This window comes from Silene latifolia, chromosome 9, assembly GCF_048544455.1.
Source record: "Silene latifolia isolate original U9 population chromosome 9, ASM4854445v1, whole genome shotgun sequence".
NCBI classification, from domain to species: Eukaryota; Viridiplantae; Streptophyta; class Magnoliopsida; order Caryophyllales; family Caryophyllaceae; genus Silene; species Silene latifolia.
This window is the reverse complement of record NC_133534.1, coordinates 189081423-189088924: the sequence shown is the minus strand read 5'-3', so window position 1 is coordinate 189088924 and position 7502 is coordinate 189081423. Positions and strand designations below refer to the sequence as shown.

The 7502-nt window shown below is 32.2% G+C and overlaps 1 long non-coding RNA gene across 1 annotated transcript; it reads right to left on the bottom strand.

The window, feature by feature from the left end:
- Positions 1 to 3387: 3387 nt before the first annotated feature.
- LOC141598409 (uncharacterized) lies at positions 3388 to 7126 on the bottom strand. Its single transcript, XR_012523491.1, has 6 exons — positions 6960 to 7126; positions 6785 to 6815; positions 6224 to 6360; positions 5855 to 5931; positions 4815 to 4880; positions 3388 to 3952 (listed from the first exon to the last, which is right to left on the bottom strand). It is a non-coding gene; the product is annotated as an uncharacterized LOC141598409 (long non-coding RNA).
- Between the last annotated feature and the right edge of the window lie 376 nt (positions 7127 to 7502).

Below are 7502 nucleotides of genomic sequence, written 5' to 3'. Positions count from 1 at the left end.
GTAACTTTTCTTACGTCTCTTTTCACTACTTTTCCTCTTTACCGCACAAATTCTTCCTTTTCCTTTTCCTGACTCTCCCCCACCATTTGCTACAACAATTAAATCGATCGATCGACTATATCCTCTGCTGCTATTTTCTTCATCTACGGCAACGACATTATATGTCTTATCACCTCCTCCTTCTGTTCGGCTCTTTGCACTTGCGCTGATTCATTTATATCGAACCGACGCTCACTGGTATTGTTTGCTTATTCCGTTTTCGCTATTATATTCTATGATCATCGCGTCCTATGCATCGAATGGACTGAAATCGTATATTTTTAGTGTTATTATAGTCCGATTTTCATCATGTGATTACAAAATTGGGAATTTTATGGCCTACATTCCGAGTTCTTATTTCCTTTATTATTATGGACGCCATGTGTTCGATGAATTGCTAAATTAATATAAATTCCTATGCTCTTTCGTTAATCCTGTGTCACTATGGTTCACAAAACTCAATCAATACACTAAATGGATAATTAAACTACTGGTTCGTTCTTTTACGGTTGTGTTATTCGTCCGTTTAGTGGTCTACTATTTCAGAGGATTATGTCCATTGGTATCAATTTTTAAAGCTATGAATTATATTTTCTCAAGAATACTGTTGTTATGCGATATTTTGTAAAGACAAATTTACAAATGTTAAACGTACTAATTTACTTCTTTTTGTTGCGTATTGAGCATCCCATTAATGCCCGTTTGATATTTATCTTTGTCTGAGCTTGTGGCTTGTTTTGGGTGATAATAGCCGGTATATAGTCTACTGTCAACGTACTGCCTTATATTGTCCGTTTGTTTAGACATAGCGTTTTTAATACGCACTGCTACAGCGCACTACCAAACCAGATACAAAGTTTATCAAATGCCTCATGACTTCTTGCTTTTTCCAAGTCTATATTCTTTGATGTCGTCCTAGGTAGGTCGAGTAAGACGGCAAAACAACAAATTGCACCTCTCATGTGTCATATTTGTTAATTATTAGCCGGACGTTTTGCTTGTAGACAGTCAAAGTCAGTCTTCTACGCAATAACTTGTCAAAACGCCTCCAAAGTTTTCTTAGATTTTTCTGTCTGGATAAAATAGGAGGACCGAAAACACGCAAAGGCGCGTGCGCATTGCATGGGTTGTGCTCCTTCGTTATGCACCTGAGATATTTCTTACACAGGCCCACTGATTGTTGGCAGTCAAGGTCAGTCTTCTACGCCGGATCTTGCCAAAACGCTACCTACAAAGCTTTCATAGGTATTTGTAGGCGTGTGTTATTGTGTGTAATGTGTATACCTAATATAGGTCTTAAAACAGGCAAAACCGTGTACGCACTGCATGGCTCACGTTCGTATGTTGTGTGATTGCCATCTTCCTTATAGGACCCAACAGATGAGAAAATTGTGCACATCACGTGACAAATGTTTGTATTTTCTGTCTGCCGCACTGTTTGTCACTCATTTTTGGTTGCATTCAATGTAATTGCTTTGTCTTTTTACCCACAGTTTGAGCTGCATATTTATGCCTATCCGTTATTACTTCCCTATATATTCTGCCTATATATATCCAGCATTTTTTCCTCAAAACACATACTCTTTTTTCCCTTTCTTTTCTATCTTAAAAAAAGAAAAGAAGAAAAAAACACAAACTTTGTTTTAGGCTCAACCTAAGTTTTACATAGTTACTTGCTTGGCTTTTCATCTAGGTTAGTTATACCGAGTTCACTTTATGTTTCTTCTTTCTCACTTAATATTTACTTTCTTCTAACTTAGTATAACAGTATATCATATATGAAAATGATTTACTTGGTTTCTTACCTTTATTTTAGTTTCTTTTGCACTTCTTATGCATCGTTTTCGCTACGACCCCGAATCAACTTCTACTACATGCTTCACATGATCATTTTGCGATACAAATTAACCTTTTATATATCACTTTTCACATGTTTTTACTTATTCCCTTTGCTTGTCAATTTCTACAACGACGATATGCTAGCTTTATTTCCATTTTTTCTCTTTTTCCTCTGCCAAATTTCTTTCAAACTTAAATTACGTTTGTGTGTCTGTCGTTACCGGCTAAAATCATAAACAACTGCAATATAAAACTTGCGATATTTATCCCAAATCAATTTACTCTCTATTTTTCGCACTGTAGCTTTGTTATTTATTATAACTGTGGTTTCTTATATTTTACTTTTTTTTCTAAAATATTATTACTCTGCTTTTCTTTTGCTTAGCCCATTTCTAGAATTACGTTTACTATTTATTTCTCTCAAACCTGTTCTTTGTCTAACGTTTTGTTCTTTAATCTCTATTTGTAGGTTTACTTTGACAGCAGAACGAAAAAAGTTTGTGTTTTAAATATATATTGTTCTTACTATTTCCTCCCGATCTATTTTGACGTTTGTTCCTTATATTTAAATTGATTACATACAAAAAAATCTGTGTATTATACGGACATAATGTATATTTCATTAACAATACCCGTTATGCCTGTTTCTTTTATATTACGCCATTTTATGTATTTTTTTTTAAAACACTTCATCAAAATATTTTTGTTTAGTCTTCGAATTAACCTTATTAGTGCCTTTTTATTCTTTTCGTAATATTTATTGGAATCACAACAGCTATTTTTTGCTTTCTACAATAATTCTCGAATTACATGTCCACATCTACTGTAAAAAAATTTGAACCTTATAAAATATAGTAGTGCTTTATAGTTAGGATTTCTTATTAATACAACTGACAATTAATAACTTAAACAAATATATTAACCATTAACATATACTAAAACTAAACTAATGCAATGCCACGGGAATGGAGAAACGCTTACACTGGCACGTTTCAATTTAAAATTTGGAATATATTTACACGTTTTTAAGTAACCACCTTAAATGTCTTCCGCTACTTCTCTTTGTTTTTTAAAACCGTCAAAATTATATTACCAATTCATCACAGTGTGTCAATATTATGAATTTATTTAAAGCTTTTGTTTTAAAAAAAACGGATTGCTAAAGAGATGTCTAACATTTAAAAAAATTAGAGAAGATAATCGAAAAATTTAAATCTTCCATTCTAACAAATAAAAATTACATCATATTTTGTTTTAAAAAAAAAAACATATTCCGAACAAAAAAACTTCTTTTTATTTCATGTAAAAATCGGTCGTACAATTGTAGCGCATGCACAATTTGACTGTCAAAGCAATTTATTTCTATTTGACTTTCATATTTACAATGTCCACTCTAACAGCTACCACAAATTGTTTTGTAGTACACTTCTCGATTTATTATTTTTACTAGTTTAGGACCCGTGCAAAGTTGCACGGGTATATGTTGAATTATGTAAAGAAAAATATAAATTGGATAATTATAACAATGTATATAGAAAACCCAAAATTGAGGGAGTAGTATATATACATCAAATTAGATGTATCTCATTTCACTCTAAATTGTAGGGCAAACTTGATAACCAATTTGCATTGACGATAACCAACTACCATTGTTGGCGGCCACTGTTGACGGCCCAACTTACACGTACGCAGCCCGCAATGGCATTTGCATGGACAATATCCAACTACCATTGTTGACGGCCCAACTTACACGTAGGCAGCCCGTGAGAAAAGTTTATGAAAGCTACATAAAACCACACTAATTACAATTTTCCTCCGTCGTAGCAAACACCAAAATTACAAAAATTGTCAATAAGACAAAAAAGGAAAAAAATCGTCTAAATCCATGCAGCCAAAGATTCCAATAATACAGTTTGCCTCCATTTCTCATGTCAACATTAGCTTCCAGTATGCCTATATTTCTCATACGAGGTTCCTTGTGAGAAATCACTTCCTTAGGTATCAAGCAAAGGCAGGGGATATACCCGGGTTATATACTCTTGACAATCTATTTTATGAACTTGTCATGCATAATCTGCAGGAAAAAAAAAAGAGAGAGAGAGAGAGAGAGAGAGAAAGAGAAAGGGTCGTTATTTTACACCCCTTGATTACTACTTTGCTAGAGGTAAGTATTTAATCAGTTAGGCTCCCTACCATCTATAAATATACTTTGGCTATGCCATAATCATAGGGAATGCAAAAGACAAAAAAAAAAGATAACAAAGTCATACAAATTAATAATTCAAATCCTTAGCACAAAAATTATAAGTTACGCACATACCCTAGTTCTAACAATCCCTCCTTAAATCCTATCGCCACATACCCTAGTTCTAACAATGTTACTTCATGTGTTTTTATGTTCGTTGCCTAGGATTTATTTCTTCTTCTTGTGCTTAGTGGTGTACGTTGTTTTATTATACCCCAATTATTTCTTCTAAATAAAATTTACATATTAAAAAATGGATTGAAATAAGTGAACCGTTTAAAGACATAGTAATAGTTCATTTAGTTGAACCAACTATTAAAAGTAAGAATTATTATTAATAGAAACAAATATTGGATCATGTAGTTTAATACCTAATAATGATCAACTAAAAGACCATGTGAAGAAACTCAAAGTTCCACATGTGAGGGTTGTCCCACATTGATAAAAGAGGAGAAGAATTACCACTTTATAAGGCAAGGGGCTACTCCCTCTATAGCCAATTGGTTTTAGAGTGGAACCCTCTTGGGCCTACGTTGTGGACTCTTTCTCCTCCGTTTGGGTGCGGCCCAGGCCCGTTGTTGAATTTAACAGACCACATTCCATCAGTAATGGATATACATAATACATTAGTATTTTAACTGAAAAATTCCATCACAATAACATCAATACACTTTAGAGAAGAAAAACTTACTTCATAGATATTCCCCTCGGAAATAAGCAAAATCCTCTTATTCTTCAATCGACCAATTCTTAAAATCTAAAAGCAAGTACCTAAAATAAGTAATCATTCAATGCTCAATTCATAAATTCCAGTAAAAAAACCATAATATGAACTCCAAGCTACTTACTATATAAGAGACTTTTGGTATGATACTATGTCTAGTGATAACTGATAATGTCATGACCAAAAACTTCTATGCCGCGACTCATGTGAGGGTATGAACAACACATTTTCACTGTTGCCACACTAATACTTCCTCCATTCAACTCCACTCTACCACTTTCTTTTTTCACGTTTGCCAACGCGTATTTTACGCGCTAAATATCGTTAACTACGTATTTGTAAAAATTATAAAAGTTAGATATTTTTAATGTACTCGTAAAGACGAATCAAACAAGATCCCACATGAATATATTTCCACTTACGTATCGAGAGAAAATCGAAATTAAATACACAATTGTGAATAGTGTACATAAGTGAAATAGGTAGAGTGGAGTTGAATGGAGGAAGTATAATCCAGTGGAGCGGTCTATAAGGGGCTAAGGGCAGTGGCATTATGGCAGCCCTATATTATTATACAACTCATCAAATTATGAATGTGCTAATTATATAATTGACTAAGTCGTCGGATATACTTTTATCTCTTATTCACATTTTGTAATACGGAGTTATAAATATGTAATGTTTTCAATATTTTTGAGATGATTTAATGGGTGTTTCGTAGGGTGGAGGTAGTAACAAAAGAACAAAACTTGCCAATTAATCCTACAATAAAACTTGTTTGAAGAAAAATAATATGCTTTCCTATGTACAAAAGGAAATGGATGACGCAGATGTGATGGTAAAGTTGATATTTTGTCTTTAATGCACGGTCAGATTTCTTTACCATGAGTCCATGACACAATTTAGTAGTCTAACAAAAAAATTTATACGTATTTGATACCAATTCACATCACAAAGAGAGGAGAAAAATTAACTTAAAAGATAAAATCATTCTCTAATATACTCACCGTGCAATTGAAATTTTTGACTAAAATTTGCAAGTTGGTCGCTTGTTTCGTTTCCAACACTGGCTTTCTCTAATGAGCTAGTCAATAAAGGGAGACAATTCTTAATAAAGGTACGATGAGTTATAAATGAAAAACAATTACTCAAAGGAATGAAATATTCCTTACATCCCAATCATTTGAATAAAATTTCACTTACAAAGGTTAAAAAAAGTAAACAAATAATTGAGACGTATAGAGTAAATAAATTGACTGCTTTATTCGGGAATAGATTTTATTAGATTGTAATGAACTTATTTAAATCAATGATACAATTGATAAAAGATCTCGGGGAAGAACTTATATGAAGAGATATTAAAAGAAATAACTTACTTTATAAGATATCACTAAATTGATGGTAGATTGATCCTTCAATTGACATTGTCTCTTTAAATTATCAAAGTTGTAGGCAAATCTGATCTTTTCGTTAAGTAGTCATAGAAAGCCCAAAAAAATCATTGAAAAACAACCTGGCGAATATACAATACAATAGAAAAAGAAAGGAAATTGTTAATGGACTTAGCAGGCAACGAAAGAAGAATGTCAAAAGTGATATACTAATTGTAAATCGTGAATGAAATTGAACAATATGCTTTCTAATTGAATATCAAGCAGGCACTATGATACTGAAAATAAAAATTGAAAGAGGGAGAAAGACTTGTTGGATTCTTCTGAAGAGTTTAATATGGAGAGAATCATGATAAATGGGATTATTTGCTAGTGACGACTGAGAAATTATATGACAAAGGTAATTGTAGATGAATTTTTTTCAAAAATCAGCTATTACGATAAATGGAGAACCGTATAAAAAAATTATTAACTTGCAGAATTTGAAACAGATTCTCAAACGGATTATACCAAACAATGTGCAATAAAAACATAGGATAACAATACCTCAAGACAAAGACGATGTGATGTTCATGATCTGAAAGGAGGGAAAACCATAAAATATAATTAGATTTACGTTGATGAAACAAAATCGAGCCAGAGTGGTGTGAGAATTAATAGTTATGGAACAATAAGGAATTGAAGCATATTAATACTAAAACAATAACATGAAATTATTTACCTATTTGATTCCGTGATTGTAATCTATAGATCAATGGTAAATCTGATTCATCAACCAATAACTTGTGGCTGATTGTGAAAAGATTTAGTGGGTTTCAATTTTGAAGGATAATGGAAGCAGATATGATGAGGAGGAGAGAAAGAAGCCAAGCCGTATCAATTAGGGTTATGCATCCATTACGGAACAAATAATTATTATATTAATATTTTGTGGGCTGTGGTAGGCAGGTGAGGAAGTGGGCGGGAAAAAAAATATGTTAAGAGGTTCTTGTTTTATTATTTTTTATGGATACCTAGAGAATTTCTTTTTAAAATATGCAAATTCTCTTTTCTCCTTCTATTTGATTTTTTAAAATTATCTTTTTCTTGATGACTAGTTTATAAAACAATTGTTTATTTATTTAATACATGGTTAATGAATTTACTCTCTCTTATACACCGTTATATGTTTCCGTTTATGTTTTTCGAAAACCTCTTACTTATTTAGAAAGATATTATGATCTTTCAGTTCCTAATATTATTCTACTTTAATTTATTTCAAAAC